The 20,954-nt window shown below is 39.5% G+C and overlaps 1 protein-coding gene across 12 annotated transcripts in view; it reads right to left on the reverse strand.

Moving 5' to 3' along the window:
• The window catches only part of STAU2 (staufen double-stranded RNA binding protein 2), a 213,937-nt gene that overhangs the window by 38,216 nt on the left and 154,767 nt on the right, over positions 1-20,954 (reverse strand). The window lies entirely within an intron of this gene.

The raw sequence follows: 20,954 nt of genomic DNA on the forward strand, positions 1-20,954 counted from the left end.
AGTGGCCACTGTGCAGCACTGCTACAGCTCCATGGCCTACGGAGAGAAATCCCTTCCCTCACACTCCATGCCTGCTGCACCAAACCCAGCTACTGGGACTTGTGAAATAAAGTATTTCTCTCTTTGAAAAGAACTAGGAGATCTTTCACTTAGAACCAAGAACTGCCAAGATACCTTGATTTAGCATCTCATTTGAATGATGGCACATATAACAAGGAAGCACACTCATCCACAGTAGTGTAGATCTACACCAAAGTAGGGTTTGAACTTACAACTTTATAGCCCAAAAGCAAAATAACCTTATTTATTTCTGTGGTTTTTTATGTTTCCGTTTGGCATTTCCCAGTGATGAGACAGCCATAAAACATGGATGAAAACATTTTACAAACAGAACAATACTGCAAAAGGAAGACACACAGTGGTAAGGCACTGTATGTATAGGAAAGAATTCATCATTCATGAACAAACAAAACAAAAAAAACCCCCAAAACTAAACATGCTGAAATAAGCAGTAACAGAGCCCAAGTAACCTTTCAGAGGGATAAAAAAAATTCAAAGTGACTCAAACCACGCATCATTCAGATGTCAGTTTTCCAGAGAGACAGTTAAACATGACAATTAAGAACACAAAATAAATTATACACAGGAAAAACAAAGGATCTGCAAGAATGAGCCCTAATGTACAGACTAAAGTCAATGTACGGGGCTGTTGCTCCTGACCTCTTGAGTCAGACTGTATTGTCCATAAGCCAATGGCTAGGTACCAGTGTTCCCAGATGTGCATCCCAATCCAATAGTCATTCATAGCAATAAACTGCATGAGGCAGGCCTCAAGCCCAACCCAAGAAGTGACTTAGACCTCCCCCCCCCAGGTAAGAATGAAGGAGAGATCTAAACACATCTCAGTCTCTTAACAGGTTATTGGAGCATCCTATCTGGTAGAAATCATTCAACAGATCTCACATGGAATCTCACTAATAGAACCAAAAATTTAAAAACTGTCCATCTCCCCTAGATTCAGAGAATTTTAAGTTAGAAGGGACCATTACTTGATCTAGTCTGACCTCCTGTATATCACAAGCCATTACATGTCACCCAGTTAACCCTATATTGAGCCCAATAACTTGGGTTTGAGTAAAGCATAGCTTGAGTTTGGTTAAATCACAATTTCCTGAAAGGCATCTAGTTTTGATTTGAACATAAGAACAGACATACTTGGATCAGACCAACGTCCATCAAGCCCAGTCCTCTGACAGTGGCCAATGGCAGGTACCCCAAAGGGAATAAACAGACACATTATCATCAAGTGATCCATGCCCTGTCACCCAATCCCAGCTTCTGGCAAACAGAGGCTAGGGACACCATTCCTGCCCATCCTGGCTAATAGCCATTGATGGACCTATCTTCCATGAATCTATCTAGTTCCCTTTTGAACCCCGTTATAGTATTGGCCTATTTGAAGACATCAAGAGATGAAGCTTCTGTCATTTCCATTGGTAGTTTGTTCCGATTGTTAAATTATTCTCGCTGTTAAAAATTGGTACCTAATTTCTAATTTAAATTTGTCTGGCTTCAGCTTGCAGCCGCTGGTTCTTGTTATGCCTTTCTCTGCTAGATTAAAGATCACTTTAGCACCCAGTATTTTCTTCCCATGTAGGTACTTATACACTATAATCAACAATCTCAACCTTCTTTATGCTAAACTAAACAGATCTAATTCTTTAAGTCTCTCACTGTATGGAATTTTCTCCAGCCTTCAGATAATTTGTGTCTCTCTTTCCTGCACCTTCTCCAATTTTTCAACATCTTTTTTAAAATGTGGAAACCAGAACTGCACAGTATTCCAGTATCAGTCTCCGCAGTATAATATACACAGGGGTAAAATCAATCCCTACCCCTACTCAATACTCCCCTGTTTATACAGCCAAGCATCACATTAGCCCTTTTTGCCACAGCATCTATTGGGAGCTCATGTTGAGTTGTGTGACCCTTTTGACCTCTAGATCCTTTTCAGAGTCACTGTTTTCCAGGATACAGCTGCCATTCTCTAGGTCTGGCTGCATTCCCTGTCCCTAGATGTATAATTTAGCATTTGGCTGTGTTAACATGTCTTTTCTTTGAACAGGCCCACCTTATCAAGAGATCTTGGTCACTGTGTGTGACTGCCCTGTTCCCATCATTATTTATCACTCCAGTAACCTTTGTGTCATCCACATATTATATCAGCACCGATTTTATACTTCCAGATCATTGGTGAAAATAGTGAATAGTGTTGACGACTGAAAATTCCAACTGACCGTTGACGCGCTTGTTTCTGTGCGACTGTTGATAGGGAACTGGAGCTCTTTTAGTGCAAAACTATTTGATTTGTGCGCACAAACATGTGCACATGCCTGCCCTCTTTTGTGGGCACAATTAAGCACATACTCAAAATCGGAGGCCAGCCTACAATCGTTGGAAAATAAGGCCTGGCATGTCGCATCTTGTTTATATTTTAAGGTCTTCAACATTTTGTATTTCTTTGCTGCCAGCCTAAATGGCTTTAACAAAAGAAAAATGGGGGGTACCCAATCTTAATGCTATTCCAAAGTCTCAGTGGTTATGCGGGAATGAAAGATGGATATAAACAGTGATACAAATTAAAGCCACAGGACATTGCTCTTAGAATTGTAGCAAGCCTAAAACTTGAGGTCAACATAATATTGCCTCAGTTCATTAAGCCAAAAATCTCATTCTGTTCTGTTGAAGGCTTTTTAAGTGTCCAAAGAGATCATAACTAGTGAGCTGATTGACAAGAATTCACTGATAATGTGTAAAGCGCTCAGGACATTAAAGCAAGCAATCGGATTAATAACAAATCTGTTCTTGCCCTGATGTACCATTTGGAGGTATATATTTTCTGGTCCTATGGTTAGTAACTTGAGACAAATGCGCACCCTGTACATAAAAGGGGTATATTATAGGTCAATAGGACCTACACAGCTAGGACATTTCTTTCCTTAAATAATTTTGTGTTGTGAAGTACATACTTTTTTGTCTAATAAATGACTGGGAACACTTTCCACAGAAGGGAAACCATGGCTTACTTAAAGCACGAGTTGTCTTTCACTGGATTTTTATTGCTTTTTTAAAAATAGATTTACTATATCAAACATGATTTGTTCGCCTGAAGCTTCCCTTGCTTCAGTGACTCAAATCAATTTTGGCAAAATGTTAATACAAGGTAGGGTCATTAGCACTATAACAATTGTTCATAAATTTCAAAATATCTGTCACCTATATTTATGATGGCTTCTTTTAGATGTAAATTGAACAACAGTCCTTCTTACCTCTTGCTTCTTATTATTAGCCTAACAATTCAGTTTTTTCTCAAAATTCATATAAATTGCACCTAAGCTTCATAACAGCAGTTTGCATCAGTATGCGGAATTAAGCTAACAGAGACAATCAGTTTCAGCATTGAGAAATGTCATGGTATGACAAAAGGTTTAGCTACAAAAGGAAAGAAAAAACAGAAATAAAAGAGAATTATCATGATTAATCTCAAAAGGAGTATTACAAATAAACAGCAAAGTCAGTTCTGAAAATTCAAGTTTCAGCATCATCCTTACTTAGTTACAGTATTATTACTGGCCCAGGACACATCTTGGTTTTGTTCCCATAGTTTCACTTAAAGTTTGTTTGTTGATATATGATCCCAGAAAATCATTCTCTGAGTTGGGATCGGAAAACAGCTTAGACCTCCACCCCTTCCTCTGTAAAGGTTTTCAGAAGAACCATTGTGTTTTGTCAGACATTTGTGTCTGGGCTCAAAATCTGGGCAGAGCAAAACCTTGATTTTTTTCAAAATTATTATTTTAAATAAAGGGAACTGCTTTCTCAGGCTGCAATCCTGCCCTGGGAGGCTGGAGAGAGAGATCAGGGTTATATCTTCCACTACAATGGTATTGTAGGTTCTTCCACATGTCCCACTATATTATTATTACAGGTTCCTCCATACTGGACTCTTGTAAGTGCATTTGCTGTAGATTTCTTATTTTTTAAACATTCAGTTTGAGAACTAAGGGGAATAGGTAATCCATGAAATTAATCGATTTGAGGATCCCGCTGCCAGTAAAAACAGCAGAATCTGCATATTTTTGGACCTTTTTGGGTTTTCTACGTTTTCCATTTTGTGTTCTACTGTCTGAATGGTTACCTTGAATTAATGTCCTGCACAGCTCAGCTCCTACAGTAGAATGGTTCTAGGAGTCTATCACTTTATCCATGGGGTCAAAATGCTGATACTTACCTGGACTAGTACCTTTCTCTATGAGAAATCATACTGAAATCATTGGGATTACCTGAAGAGTAATGATGAGAGAATAAAATGGTCAGAATCTGACCATAGATGCCTTAAATGCTCCTTTACATCCAGACTGTAAACCTGCTACTCATGTTCGTGGGCAATTACTGACAGCGCTACATTTGAGTAACTGCTCTGTGTGTGTGTGTGTGTGTGTGTGAGAGAGAGAGAGAGAGAGAGAGATGAGTAACTGCTCACTCTGTGTGTGTGTGTGTGTGTGTGTGTGAGAGAGAGATGAGTAACTGCTCACTCTGTGTGTGTGTGTGTATGTGTGTGTGTGTGTGTGTGAGAGAGAGAGAGAGAGAGAGAGGAGTAACTGCTCACTCTGTGTGTGTGTGTGAGAGAGAGAGACAGAGACACAACACCTAGCATTCTTCCATGCCTGGCATTGAAAATGAGAGGTGTGTCTTAAAAATGTAGCAAGAAATGCTACATTTTTAAGTCACACCTCTCATTTTCAATGCCAGGCATGGAAGAATGCTAGGTGTTTGTCCAATTTTGAATTATTGAATTCAAATATTTCCCAAAGTATGTTTGTCCAATTTAGAAGCAAATAGATGAAAATGTCACAGTACGGTGAAAACAGGGTAGCATATTTGGCAGGGCCACTTAACTTGAAAATGCCACTATTTTCACTTGAAAATTTGGTTCTTCTCTATCCCTGCTAGAAAGAGGATGTCCTCATTCCCACACACGAAGGACCAGCAATGGCTGTGACAAAGAGCCAGGAAAAGGAACTCCATTTCATGGCAAGCCCCAGCCCTCGGTCCCCTTTGTTCTCAATAGCATCCATTGTATACTGGGAAGAAGCACCTTATGAGCGGCTCTCAGAGACTCGTACCTGCTTTCCATTTCTGTTAACCTTAAACTAAGTTTTTCAAACTTTTCTGAAAAAAAGCCCAAGCATTGCTTCTTCATTTCCTCTTGAAATAATTTTAAAAAACTCCCCATAAAAAATAATCATCAGTAGTTCCATTGAAGTGGGAAGTGGAAAGGGCAGCCCTCAATGCTGATTCAAAGGCAACCACACACTGTAGAAGTTACTGCCAAAAAAGGATCAAGTTTTCGTTCAGATATTATCATGCTTAAACAGACATGAATATACTTCAAAATTCCAAAATGGTTAAAAAAAACCCTCCTCCCATACAAAAGAAAAAAGCAACCAAAACTGAAGTTGAAGAGGTGGAACTAACCTCACACCAACTTATGCTGACACATTTGAATAGGAAAAATAGATGTCTGTTGTACAGTTATTTATATAATTAGCCTGCAAACAAGAATCACCAACCCCAGAAAGACTAGATGCCATCCACATATCTTATAGCCTCAGATCATTTGAGAGTCTCTAATAATTAATTTGCTTGGGAGAGGCTATCATGCTTAGTACAATAAGAATGAAGAACCAGAAAAAGCAGTTTGTTCTTCTGTCTACAACTTTCAAAATGATGATGGCCATTACAAATTGGTGCAAGCTACAGCAGCTCTGAGGCTGCACTGACGTATGCTGGGGATTGGGGAGCTCACAGGTTGTCTACAACCTTCTTTGCCCTACCACATACCTTTTGGATTCTGGGCAAATTTCAGCTCAGCCAGACCCAAGGACCTGGCCTAGAGTGTGAAAATCATCTCAGAGCAGACAGGCCATACAAGTTCTTTTGCACAGGTTAAGCTCTACTTAAGTCCCTCATGTAGATCCTTTTCACTGGGTTGAATTTCATTGTGAGTATCCAAACCATCTCTTCAAAAATACATCTAACAATTTCAGTTCACAATTCAATCTAATTTAAAGAAAGCATGAATTGCTATCCATCCCATGTCACAAGAGCAGAGGGAAAACAAATTCTTCAGAATAAGTGACTGTAAATTTACTTTGGCATTTAGTGGATTTTTTTAATCAAACACAACATTCAGTGACTAATAAGTTGAATGTACTGCTACAGTATTACTGAAAGACAACACGCAGTAGTATATTGCAGCTGAATTTAAATATAAAGCTTAACTTTATTGCTTTAAAGCAAATAATTTGAAAGCATATAATTTTTGACAACCTAAAGTAAATCCTTCATAACCCAAAACACTGGTAGTCAGGCCTTATTCATAAATCTGATTTGATTTTTATTTTTGGAGTATTTACTAAAATAGATATATATATATCAGTTTCTACACTTGCCCTGAGCTGCCTTGGAAAAAGGAATGCAAACTGACAAAGCTTCTTTATTTTCAATTATTATTCTAATTACTTACCCCAGAGTTTGGATCATGATTGCTTTTATTTACACTTGGAGCCTACAACATTGTACTACTTCTGCATGACTGCTTGTTAAACAGACACTTCAGACAACCATAAACAGCTCCTTTTTCTAATTAGAAATTCAGAATTTTTCAGTGGAAACAAGAGTAACATCTTTTTCAATAACAGGCACCTCAGCTGGAAAGTGGTGTTGTACGCTCCCATTCACAATAGAAGTGACTGAAAGTAAAGGAAAGCCCTAAAATAAAGATTAAGACCCATTAGCCTATTACATAGGCTTTTAGGAATAAAGCATATTTACAGATGTGAAATATTCTAATTGTTTAAAACATTTAAGAGAGTGAAGCTCTACTTTAGCAGATTACATTTATATTTATTTATTTTGGATCCAATTAAAATTGTAAAAAGAATGAGCCACTATTACTATAAAATAATGACTGGAGAAGAGCACAGTGAAATAATACATAGGTAATTGTGACAGTTTGTTTTGAAGGATTGTAGGCAACTGAGTGAAAGTGGAATACCAGGTTTCATTAATAAACAAATCAACATTTTATGTCTTGTTAAAATGCTTTTACACACAGTACATTTAGTGAAACAAAATGTTCACATCATTATATGTTAGGAAATGATGCAATTAAGTAGAAGTGACAGTCAAGTTTCCATCCGAAACTAAAGATGGTTAATGGGAAGCACTGACACAAACTATTTTTAGTCAGAGCATAAGAAACCAGCTTGACAGTGACATGCCCTACAGTCCAGCTTCACAAACCTTGGAATGATGAATTTGCTTCTTTGTACATTGTAGAGAGAAGTAACAATAATGAATTACCCAAAGAAAGTTTGTCTACCCTAATAAATATAGAGAGAAAGAAGGGCACAAAGGATTTATAAACAGCAGTACTTGATTTCTGAGGAAGCTAACAATACTGGCTCCTCATTAGGGTAGGTGTTGAGAGCCTTCAAATTGAATGGACTTCTTTTGGTGCTGAGGGTGCTGAGCATCTCACAGGTCGGGTCCTGAATAGAACAAGTATATATATATACATATTCAGGACGTCTATGATTCATCTTGAAGATTTACAAGTAACCTACAGTTATTTACAAGTAACCCACAGCCGCATGAAGGGCAGCAATGCTGTAGCATATGGCAAAACTTTTAATTGCTTCTAAAGAACTTTTAAGTGGCTTAGCAAAATATTACACGTTCAACTGCTTCCAAGCTGCATGTAAAATATAACTAACACACTTTGGGCTGATCCTGCTGTCCTTAGCCTTCAGCTTCAATGAACTCCAGCTGACAGTAATAGTAACAATTATGGGATTGAGCCCACAGTTTTTACAATGATGGCATTTATAATTAGAAAATACAAAACAAAGTCATTGTTACTGTGTGTGGTAGTGAGTGAAACTTTTTCAGATCCTGACAACTGAAGTAAACTTTGTATATTTCTGTAACTAGCAAGACAGGCCCAGATCCACAAAGGGACTTAGGCAGTGCTACACTGAACATTGTGACACCAAATTTTTAGATGATAGAAAACCACAGGAATAACAATATGATCCACTAAGCTTGAGTTAGGTGCCTAGGCTCCCTATACAACATATGGGGAGAGAAAGACATCTAAGAATGTGATCTACAAAGACAGCATACCAGGTGCAGAGCCACCTAAGCTAACCAATGGGAGATGTTGACAACAGGGTTGTGTGTTAAGGTCCACCCCCTCTCACAGTTAGATGCCTCTGTCTGGGTTGCAGGAGGTACCTAGCTCTGCCTGTGAGTCACAACTAGGAACCCCTCTTCTGGAGACTGGAGTCAAGATGAGGTGGTGGTGCTGCCACCACTGCCTACTTTATAACTTTTAGCCTAGTGGTTAGCGTACTCAGCTGGGATGCAGGAAACCTAGGTTCAATTGCCCCCTCGGGCAGAAGGAAATGATTTGAGAAGAGGTCTGCCTCCTTTAAAGAGAGTGCTCTTTGGGCGGGTCAGGTTTGTGCAGCTTGGGGAGAAAGCTTAAGCTAAAGTTTATGCCTGGGCAAACTGCAGGAAAAGGATACATTGTGGGCCTGTTCTCCACTAAAAGGTCAGCTGGAATCAATAAGCCAGTACTTTGTAGTCTTGTACCTTGTGCAGTCCTCTGCACCTGTCCTTCTGGCTGGGTAACATTTTACAGCCAGTTTGCATTTGTTTTGCACAGGTGTAAGTTATTATACACAAGGCAGTGAAGAATCAAGCCCCCAGTGTGTGGAGACACTGTAGAGGGCAAGATGGGCATTCCATCTGCTACAGTAAGTACCATAACATCTATGTATCACACCGCTATCAATATGTACATATAGCAACTTCCCTGATGGGTATAGTATTGGGGGATGCAGTAGGAGATTAACTAGTTCCACAACAGGCTGTGCTTTTTTAACTTGTAGGCCTGTGCCCAGGTGGCTCATTTATCCTGGAAAAGGTCAGCCTGCTGCACAGTCAGTATATTCAGCCTTTTTGGTCTTGTTTTCATCGGAAAGCTATGAATATTGTCTTTTAAACAGAGCTCTCAGCACTGGAAAAGCAACAACAGCATCTCCTGCTTTTTCCTTTCTAAATTCTTATAGTCGAGGTTGTTAGACCAAACTAATCGCGGGTACAACTTCACTGAAGTCTATAGTGTTACACCAGGGGTGAACCTGGTCCCTCAAAGTTTAGGTGGTAATTCCAGGTTTACTCCATCACACGGCATTGCTTATTCACCCATTATCAGCCCACAAAGTTTTCATTCAAAAGAGACATTCTTGCTGAATTCCCACCTCTCAACGAACAGAAATTAAATCATTTACTTGCAACCATGCATGAAGACATTAGAGCCAGCTGCTCTATATCTGCAGCAAGCCTCAGGTTAAGATTAAAGCAGTTTACTGAGCCAAGTAAATTGACCTAACCAGCAGTTTTCTCTGGAAAGAAGACTGAATAGGACTGTAATACCTCTCCTAATTTCCATGTGTCAGCACCAAAGATAACATTTGATATTTGCTTTGCATCATTTACAAGGAAAAAGAAAATAACATTTCTCAGGTGTGTAAGTTATCTTCATGATAAAAACAGTAAGAAAAGGGACTGAGGTAGCTGGAAAATTTACAGGAAGGAGGCAGCAATAATGAAGGGACTTCATTCCCTTTCTCTAGAGTTGCATAAAAGAAATTTGCAGGATGAAAGAGAATACTGTGTGAGGAGCGGTGGAGATGGGCTGCGAAGGGAGTGCTGTGTCGCCAGCCCCTATCTTTTTATATTTTTTTCCTTTAGTGGATTTACAAAGAGTGTTGAATTCAGAGTGCTGGAAACTGAAGCCCATCGGTTTTCACAGAGGTACAGCATGGGCAGTGGCATAACAAGCTCCTCCCAATGTCGTGCCAGTGTGTCTCACCCCAGCCTTGAAGTATGCAGTGTAGTTGTAGCTGCGTCAGTCCGAGGATATGAAAGAGACAAGGAGGGTGAGGGAATATCTTTCACCGGATCAACTTCTGTGGGTGAGAAAGACAAGCTTTTGAGCCACACAGAACTGAAGAAGAGCTCCGTGTGGCTCAAAAGCTTGTCTCTCTCACCAGCAGAAGTTGGACCAATAAAAGATATTACCTCACCCCACCTTGTTTCCCACACCTTGAAGCTCAGTTTCCATGAGCATTCAGTCCATGACCCAGCTGCTAAAATTGCCAACAAAGCTAATCATGATAGCATTTTTGTAATGTTGACACCTGTCCACTAGGAGCTAGTTTAACTCAGCTCTCATTTCACAGAGGCCTCCTACAGCCATCAAATATTAACAACTTTGAATCACTACTGCCCGCCCGTGGGCCAAATTTATGCAAGTGACCTAGCCCTGAAAAGTGTTCCATTACCAGTGCTCCTGAGTCATCCAAGCCTTCCCTGTGTTATGATTATACAAAGCACATGATATTTTTTTATAGGGGAGAAGGCAACACGCCATATTTATTGAGAATACAGCAGTTAGCATATGCTTTTTAGTCATACATACATACGCTATGCACACTGTCCTGCCAGTCGATGTTATAGTTACCAGCTCGGATCAACCTAGTGGCCAGCTAAGTTGATCACTGGTAGGGAGGAGCCAGGTTCCGTCGGTTGCGACACGATGCTTCGGGTAAGTCTTGGCAGGACGAACCCAAAGTTTTATGGCAAGGCACTCTGTTTATATAGTGATTGTTTTTTATTGGGACCAATGAGTTTTGCTTTGTTATGCTGTAATTAACTGTTGTTTGACGAGTACTTGGTTTAAAAAAAAATTAAAATTTTTTATTATAGCTAATTTGTTTTTATTGATAGGTGCCTGTTTTATTTTTAGAGTTGTTAATTTGCCTTTTTTGACATTTTAATAGGTGTCTGTTGCAGCTTTTTGATGCTTTTGTATTTGTTTTGGGGTTGTTTTTTGGGGGTTTTTTTTGGTATATTTGGTTTAGCTATGGCCTTTATACTTATTTTTTAACACATACATTTTTTATTTATATACACAATAGAATTAATTTACATATAACATTTTGAACAGGAACATCAAATTGCAATGCAAAAGAAAGACAATTATTTACTTATTTTAAAATGCTAAATCTATAACAAATTGGTGACCCTTAAAGGCCTGTTATTGCTTTAAAATCAGTCCAGACACAAATTCTGGCTAATGTATTTTTTACCAATGGCCCATTAGGCCATTCCTTTTTGTTATTTAAAAAGAGTGGCTGGCAAAATATAATTAAATCATACATCAATACATTTAATACATGCTACCTAATTATGTTTTATTTTAAATTATATTAATACAAACATAAAATTCTATTATTACACCTGAACCACACAGCTAATGAATGTTAGTAGTTCTGTCATGCAAGAGTGGTAGTAGTTTCTGGTTTTGAAGTGAAAACTAAATTTTGCCTTCCTCTCTGATAATTCATAAATTGTTCTGCATCCATGAGGGAAAAAAGTGTGTTTGGGTTCCACCAGCAACAGAGAAATGAATATTCCATGTCTATTCTTTCAGTTCTTGCTTTAAGAGTCACCTATGCCTTCTGACAATAAGAATAGGCCTGGTGACATAGACTTGTAGGATCTGAAAGGCCCAGAGCCCTTCAACTCTGTAGCCCCACTTTGTGCCACAGAACATAATTGTGTGCAAAGAGCAGTAGAGAAGCCAAGGACTGAATGGGCATGGAAACTAGATACATAGGATGAACTACACTCTTATCCCTAGACTTAAGAGGCTGATAACAGGATTGGGGTCACTGGTGGGGCAATCTGTCTGCTAAATATGTTCTGTGGCTGGTAACTTCAATCTCCAGTGCTTTTTACCAGCCCTACATTCACTTTTAAGGAGAAAAACAACACGATGTTATGGGCTACGATTGCTCCATCTAGGAATAATATTATGAGGATCTATACAGTTGGCATGATATGTAGCTAGGAAGTGTTAATGCATTAAATGACATCTTCAATTGTTGATTATTTTATATGCTTCTTTGACTTTTTTATATAAGCTATTATGGGAATAAAAAAATAATTGAAGCATATATTCTGTGTGAATGTAGACAACATCTGTATAATATAGCTACCCTGAAATATAATATAGCTTACTTAGCAATTTCTAACTAACTGTTTGGGTTTAAAAGTGAAGTATATGCATGTGTATAGAAAAACCTGAGTCTTAAAAAAAGAATCTCTTACAAAGATTATGCAAATTATCTGGTCCCCAAATTATTCCTAAAGAAGCTCAGAGGTATAATATATTGATATTAATCTTCTATTCTAGTCTTGGACCACTGCTAAACAGGGCGTCTCATAATGTAGCATTATGCAGTATCTTTGTGACATGGACAATTATCTTCGAAACTCAGGGCCCAACCTGAGACACTTGAAAATGGCTTGATTTTCAGAGTGTTTGTTCAACGTGTGAAAAATCAGCTCCCTTTAAGGTATTTCCAGCTGGGCCCCACAAAATTGAGGCACCCACAATTACTAGTCACTTCTGAAAATCTTGGCATCTGACTTTTCTTTGTTGTTCCTATCAGCCTTTTTGAGAACTACATTCCTAAACTCTTAACAAATGTTGAGCATCTTGAAACTCAACACCTTGCAGAAGGCCCTCAACAATTCATGGGATCAGGTTCAAAGTTGAGAAGCCCAAACTACTTTTAATCTGCAGATATTTTTTTAAATGTTGACCAAGATCTGTGGAGACTGAATGCTAGTTTATTAAACTACTGCTCTTACAAGCAGCCACAGAGAAGTCATACTACACATCTTCAAAGACGGCAACACATATTTTATTAGATAAGTATCAGTAGATGTGTGCAATGAAAATAAAAAGTACAGGAAACGGGACAAACCTGATTAGAACTGGAGGCTTTGGAAAGGGCCTGTAACAAATCATGCTACTTTCCACCTCTAATAAAACAAAAAGCCTTCAAGAAATACAAATGTGACCTAACTCTTTGCCTGCCAAGATAGCCATTTAAAAAGAAAAAAATCTCATTAAAAATTGAGGCAAATGTACTGCTCAAGAATTGAGACAAGGGGGATGAGGTAATATCTTTTACTGGACCAACTTCTGTTGGTGAAAGAGACAAGCTCTCGAGCTACACAGAGCTCTTTTTCAGCTCTGTGTAAGCTCAAAAGCTTGTCTTTCTCACCAGCAGAAGTTGGTCCAATAAAAGATATTATGTCACCTACCTTGTCTCTCTAATATCCTGGGACCAACACAGCTACAACACTGAAAACTAATCATGAACTGCTCATTCTGCCCAGACAACTACATATTCAATGTTTAGAAAAGAGTATCTCACAGACTGGGAAATGAAGGCAGCTGCAGTTTAACAAGATCAAATAGTGTAAATTCCATAACTTACATATTATAAATTACAGTGCTGGTACTTGCAGAGTAAAGTACTCCTAAGCATGCATAAAGGTGGAAGAATACAACCCTAAAAGTTGAAGGTCAAGATTTTCAAAAGCGAGAAGTGGTTATGAGTGCCTCAATTTTGGGGGGCCCAACACAAGACACTTGAAAGTCACTTGATTTTCAGAGAGTATTTGGTTCAACATTTCTGAACAATAACTTCACTTTAAGGGGTATCAAGCTGGGCACCCCAAAACTGTGGTACCCACAATTACTAGTAATTTTTAAAAATCTTGACTTAAGATCTTTCTTTGTTGTTCCTATCAATCTTTTTGAGAATTACATTCCCACAGTCTTAATGAATGTTAGTGAAACGGTTGCTGACCAGTTTCTAAAAACAAATCTTATCACCAGATAGATTCTCTGATATCTCACTTAAATAACTTCATTCCTAAATGCTCAGTCTTCATGGTCTGCTAAGATTTTGGTACAAACCTTTAATTACTTTTGGCTAAAAACACAACTAACAGGGCTAAGTTCTAAGGGCGTAACCTTACATTACATTATAAGGTATACTCAGTTTTCTTGATATTATTCCCTGTCAAATGCAAAATGACTACATGTGAAAGTACTAGTATTACAATATAAATAAAGCTAGTAAAACCTAATACAGAGGCGGAACCTAAAAAGCCATTAGATGCACATGAACTCTGCAAAAAACTATAAGCAGTCAGTTCTCTCAACATCTATTACATGGAAGTTCTATGAATAAAGGCTGCATAGAAATATCTGTGTAAGGGCCAGGAAATTCAGAGAAGGTCCCCTTAGAGTTTCAATTGCATCCTTCCAGCAGGGGCTGCAGGTAGTCCTCCACAGGGAAGAAAACTGGGGTTATGCCCACGTACTCTGCAGATTACCCAAGATGCTTACAGATCTGATAGGGACACAGGGACTGGAATCTCTCCACTGGCTCAGAGTGCCCTGCAGTTCTGTCCTTGCTCTCTGGCAGCACAGCTCCAATGGAGATGCACTCTCAGAGACTCCAACGGGTGCCTGTTCTTGAGACTTTACCCCATCTTTTAAGGGGTTTCCCCACAACAGTGTTAAGGGGTATCCCCACAACTCTATTAACTTCCCTCTACTCTTTGTGCTGGATGCAGGGGGAAGTAGAGGAAACACAATTTGCAGCTTTCCGGGCCCTACCAGTCCTTTCTTAGCCCAGTCACTTCCCACTCACAGATCTCTGGACTCACAAATCAGAGAGAAAAGAGTGACATGTAGTTCAGAGGCCATTAACCCCTGTGTCACAATGTGAAGAAGATTCATGTGTGGAATATCCTCCATGGAGGATCCAAAGTGTACAATCTGGCTTTTACTTATTTATACTTTATAAGGAAGATGCTTATATCAGGTATTTTCTGTGGAAACAAGATCCAAACTTTAGTTGAACTTGCTAATATCTTTATCTTTCCCTTGTGATAGGAATGGCTATACCAGTTTCTAAAGGCCAAATCCAGTTAAAAATTGCGAGCTGCTAGATCATGAAAGCTTCTTAAGCATTACAACCACAAAGACTGCTCTTTATTCATAGGGGGAATTAACAGACTTTTTTCCTTTTAAAAAGTACCCAGAAAGTTACATACCAAAAGTCTCCATCAAAAGAAAGTTAGGGCTGTCTACACACACAAGTTGTATCACTTTTAACTATCCTGGTACAGTTATTGTGGTACAACACCTCGTGTGGATGCAGTTAGATCAGGAAGGGGAATAAGCTATAGTTGTATAAGGCACCCTTATACCAGTATAACTTCACACTAGGGGGGTCTATCGACATAACCATTTCAGTTTAAAAAAAATCATACTTCTAACCAACATAGTTATATTGTTACCAAAATTGTGTGTAGACCAGGCCTTACAATGGCACAATCAAGCATTCAGAAGTTAGGAAATACTAATTTAACATTGTCTGTGCAACCTTAATTTGGTCCTACTTGCAAGCATGCCAAGCATCTTCTCTCCCCACAAATGACCCCCACATGGAGCTGTATGAGCCACTTGTAGCATCTGCCTTCAGAACTTCCTCAGTACTAGGAGTTGCATTCTTACCTCTCCCATCGCATTCTTCATTGCCCGGTATGCCCTCTCCCCATTAGTTCAAAATGGGTCCACTGTTTCAACTGCTTTACCGTCTGCACAGATGAACTGCCCCCTCGCTTGACAGCAAATCTAGGTGATGAGTGGTGGCGAGCCTCTATGCCCCAGTCGGGTTCAGGCAGCGGGTCCTTCAGTCATGAAAATGGTCCTTCTCCTGGGTCTTCATCTTCCTTTGAGCCCCACTGTTCCTGAAGCTCCCTCTCAGCCACCGTGGCCATTTCCACCTTCCTGGGTCTTCTGGCTCTAGCTCTGCTTTCTCCATGCAAGCACTCTGTCACCCTTTGACCTCTTCCCCGAAGACCTTGCAGTCATGCTAAAGCATGACTGGGTAAGCCAGGTCTTTTGCCACTCCAACCTGTACCATTTCCATGTTCTTGCATCGTTAGTCATAATTCGTGCATTGAATAGGGTCATATGTCCCCATGGATACACTGGAGGTAGATTATGTCCCTGGCTTTACCTCTGGTCCCCAAGAGTCTCTTCCAAACTAAGGTCTGACTACAGTGAGTCTATCAGCCCTTGTACAGTTACTCCATCCATTTGTATTGGGACCAACATTTTCCTAAGGCCCCTCTTTCGAGCCCTGTTATCGGCTGTCCAGGCCTGACCATAATTACAGCGCGAATGGGCAGTCCTTTCTGAAATGTTCTTGCTGGCCACACACAACATAGCTGCTGATGGGAGGAGTTGATTTCTTGGTAGGATCTCCCAAGGTAGAGAATCTGTTTTGATAAGATCACTCAGCCAAGCCAGGTGGGGCCCCTCCTGGTCAGCAGAGATGGACCTTCAGGTTCCTCTCTTTGCCTTTGTGCCTCTTCCCACTAGGTTTGTGTATCCAAGTTCCCTCACCCAAACACTGACAAGGGTAGCTATCGGTGCTCCATGGGGACTCGGGGAGCCCAGAAATGACTTTTGGTGTTTCAGCCTCTAGCCCGAGGGACATCAGGTAGTTCTCTGCCAATGATACTGCCTCTGCCAATGCTTCCTGATATCTCACCAACACTAGTGTCCCCCGACTGGAAGAATTTTGGTGAATTGTTCTTTTGGGTGAATTGATCCTTTCCACCACTTGAACCCTGGAATGACCCCTGGCTGGAGCTACTGCCAGCAGTTTTCCTTCAGGCTCCGAGTGACTGCCTGTGGCCATACATCTGGGAGAATTTCTCAGGGCAGAACTGACGTCAGTAGGTTTCTGGTGAGATGTTGAAGGCATCTAAGATGGCTGCTTTGACGTGTATGTAGTCTAGAGCAGTCATTGCATCAAGACCTCATTCTGTAGCCTGGGCCAGTCTGGTCAAGTAAGGGGCCGATAGGGTGGCCCAACTCTCTTTGGGCCATCGGGCTGCAACAGCAATGCACTCCAAAGTGTGACAAGGAGCATCTTGGGGTTGTGCACAAGCCCCATTTGGTCAGCTTTACTGGGACAGGTGGGGTTGCACTGGCATTCCCCCCTCTGATGGATAGACTCTAGGTCAGTGGCTCTCAACTTTTCCAGACTACTGTATCCCTTTCAGGAGTCTGATTTGTCTTGTGTCCCCCCAAATTTCAACTCACTTAAAAACTACTTGCTTACAAAATCAGACATAAAAACACAAGTGTCACAGCACACTAATACTGAACAATTGCTGACTTTCTCATTTTTACCATATAAAACTGGATTATAAATATTGTACTTACATTTCAGCATATAGTATGTAGAGCAGCATAAACAACTCATTGTCTGTATGAAATTTTAGTTTGTACTGATTTCACTAGTGCTTTTTATGTAGCCTGTTGTAAAATTAGGCATATATCTAGAAGACCTCAGCATACCCATGGGGGTATGCATACCCCTGGTTGAGAACCACTGCTCTAGGTCTCCCCTGGTGTTTGTAGGAGTGATGCCATCTGGATGAGCCACTGCTGCTGTTCCTACTGTTGTGTTGCCATCTCCTAAATCAGCTATTGCTGTTGCTGTGCCGTTTGCTGCTGCTGTATAGGTGGCGAGCTGCTGGAGCAGTTGGCTCTGCTGTAGCTGCTACTGTTGGTTTTTGAGATCCCATTTTAGCAGTTTCTCAATATCCATTCCTGGTTGTGTGTGTGTTTGTTTTTTGTTTGTTTGTTTTTTCTTTTTTGGCTTACTATCAGGCCTGGGACTCTAACACTCCTGCATTCTCCAATAGGGAGAGTAGGGCTGGTGGCCTAATGGTTAGTACCACCCACTAGTGGGTGGAACAGTGATAGGGGAGCCCAGGCCCAGCCACTCCACCAAGCTCCTACCCAGGGCCCCAGGAGGGTCAGCAATGTTTGGCCTCCAAAGGGGCCCTCTGAGTTACCCTCCTTGGGTCACTTCTTACTCATGCTTTTCTCCCTCAGCTTCTGATACCAGATAGGGTAAAAATAAAATAATAAATAATAATAATAAATAAATAATAAATAATAATTAAAAAAAAGAAACCACTGTCAGCCCCAACCAGGCTCAGTATACAGCCCTATTCCTTCAAGGAGACTTCTCTGGCATCTTTGACAGGAGTCTGTCTTCCTTGCCCTGCCTTCGCCCTTCTGAACTGGGTTGCTCCCTTTCCAATCTTGTCTCCAGTTGCAGCATGCTCTGCAGGGCTGGAGGGACAGGTCTACCTGGGTCCAGTTCAGTCCTTTAACCCCTTCTGGCCCATTTTGGGATTCATATAACCCATCACATACTGTTATCCCCATTTTAGAGAGAGGCTAAGTGACTCATCCAACGTTACATAAGAAATTTATTTGAAGTATTGTTGTAGCCATGTTGGTCTCAAAAAATTAGAGACCTAAGGTGGGTGAAGTAATATATTTTACTGAACTAACTTCTACTGGTGAAAGAGACAAACTTTCAAGCTACACAGAGACCACCCTGTCCCTATAAGAAATGTGTTGTAAATCAGTATCTTGAAGCCAGGTCTCCCATGTCCTATGCTAATACCCTAGCCACTGGACGATACTTCCTCTGAATTAGAGTTTTGCTATTGTCTACAAAGGAGAAAAACCTCTAAGAAAGCTGTACAGAGAGAGAGAGAGAAATGCACTTCTATTATTTTCCCTTGCGGATGTAAATTTTCCAATTACGTATATTTTATAGAACAATCTTAGATCACAAATCTAACAACGGTATCAGCTCTTCGGCCAGTAAATTCAAAATACACAGATTTCTATCAACTATGCTATAGTTATAAGCCCCATCTGTAACATAGATATTAAAGCTGAAAAAAGTGCATGTAAAATCTATATCCAGATCACCACATTAATCTTGAAAGGACATTTAGCTAATACGGATTTCAGTATTATCATCTTTGCTGGTTCAGGGAAATGAGGATCTAATAAATTGCTCTAAGGCAAAATTATAATGACTGAATGAGGCTATGCAATTAAGCCATAACTTTTTTAATCACCTTTGAAGTTAAATTTAGAAGAATTATGAGAAAGGGGGCAATTAAATGCCAGACTTTTCAATCTAAGTTCCCCCCATCAAAGATTCAGTTACCTAAATTGTTTTTCACTATTTCAGTGGAGAGCTGGGTGCAACAATATTTCATCCCTCAACAGAGGAAGCAAGGAATGCTCTTTCAAACAAAAGCTTTACCAGGCTATCAAAATCTTTACTAAGAAAAATAAACTAATCAAGACTGATCTATGAGGCCTCTCAGAAGCTCACAAATTCCAAATGTTCACATACGTTTTAAAGGGAAAAGAAGAGTAGTATTTGGCCAGTATTATCTTCATATCACAACCTCAAATAATGTGTCTTGGTGAAGCATGTGGTGAATAATCACGCCAGTTAACATCTATACACAGCAGAGACATGGAGAGCTTTCACAATTACTATTTACATAGTTTTAAACAGCTGTAGTTAAAAAGAATTTTGTACTGAGTCTTTTAAGATTTATTTTCTGAAGAGAAGCATAGATCTAATTACTGAGAACCTAATCCGTCAAACACACACATGTTTAACTTTTAAGTGTGAGTCGTTCTATTGAAGTTAGTGGAACTGGTCACATGAGTAATGTTATTCACGTGTTTGCAGGATTGCCAGGCCATAATCCTTTTCTTAGAGGGTTACATGAAAAGCTTTTAATATTTTTAAAAAATTATGTATTGATTGAAATAGTAAATGGAAATCACACTAATAAACCTTCCACTTTAGCTTTTCAAAAAAACCACAAATGCAAACCAAGCATTAGAAAGAAATCTCAGCCTATTTATTTCACAAAGAAAATGGTAATGACAAAAATTTGCTTCACATGACAATATTTAAACCTGTTATTTCCCCTCTGGTCCACATTTCCTTCTCTCTCTTCCAAATCATACCAATGTAGTATGTCAAAAATTCTATATAAATCAATAACAGTAATATTTTGTACTCCCACAATGCCTTCCGTTCTTGGTTCCCAAAGAATTTTAACAAACATCAACTGAGTAAGACTCACTCCTCTGTGAGGTAGGTATTATTCCTATCTTGCAGGTGGGGAAATGGAGGCAGAAAAAGACTAAGACTCATATCCATCACACAAAATGCCTGTGGCAAAACCTGGAATAGAACATAGTTCTCCTAATTCCCCGTATTGTGCTTTAACCCCTAGACCAGAAAACAGAAACAAAAAGCCTCATGCAATTTCCCCCCTGGGGAAAGGAAGAGAGAAAGAAGGAAAGAACCACATTTGACAGGCGCTAGTCACATCATTTAATGCATGTCTGGAAGGCACTTAAAGGGCTTGTCTACACATGAACTGGAACCAAAATAACGAAATCACTTTTAATCCACAGTTTTAATTATTTTGGTGCAAGTCTGCATGTGACGGTCACTCTTATTTCTGATTAAGAATGTCCTATTTCAACTTCTCCTAAATCAATTTTTTTTTTTACAGATTTTATAGATTTAGGTTAAATTCTTAATCCAAAAAAAAAAAAAAAAGGCCACACACAGACTTGCACCAAAATAACTAAAGATGTGAACTAAAGCATATTTAGTTATTTTGGTTCCACTTTGTGTATCGACAAGCCCATATACCACGGCGATAGATGCAGAACAAGAAGCTTAATAAAATAGAAGAAAAAGGATCAAACTTCCTCTCTTTCCCAAAATATGCATCCAGATTCTTCTTTCATTTATGTAAGAGAGAAAAGAATCAGCCCCATGATCTTCAAATAATTAATTGCACACTGATATAGTTCTCTACAGCTGTGCTCTATCTAAATTTAATGTACTTTCTGGCTTAACAATTTTGAGATACACAACTTTCATAATATATGAGACAGGGTGCAAATGACTTGGATCTTCAGCACTTTAAAACAGACTCACAATAGAAAA

The sequence above is a fragment of the Mauremys reevesii genome, linkage group 2 (assembly GCF_016161935.1).
Source record: "Mauremys reevesii isolate NIE-2019 linkage group 2, ASM1616193v1, whole genome shotgun sequence".
Taxonomy (NCBI): domain Eukaryota; kingdom Metazoa; phylum Chordata; order Testudines; family Geoemydidae; genus Mauremys; species Mauremys reevesii.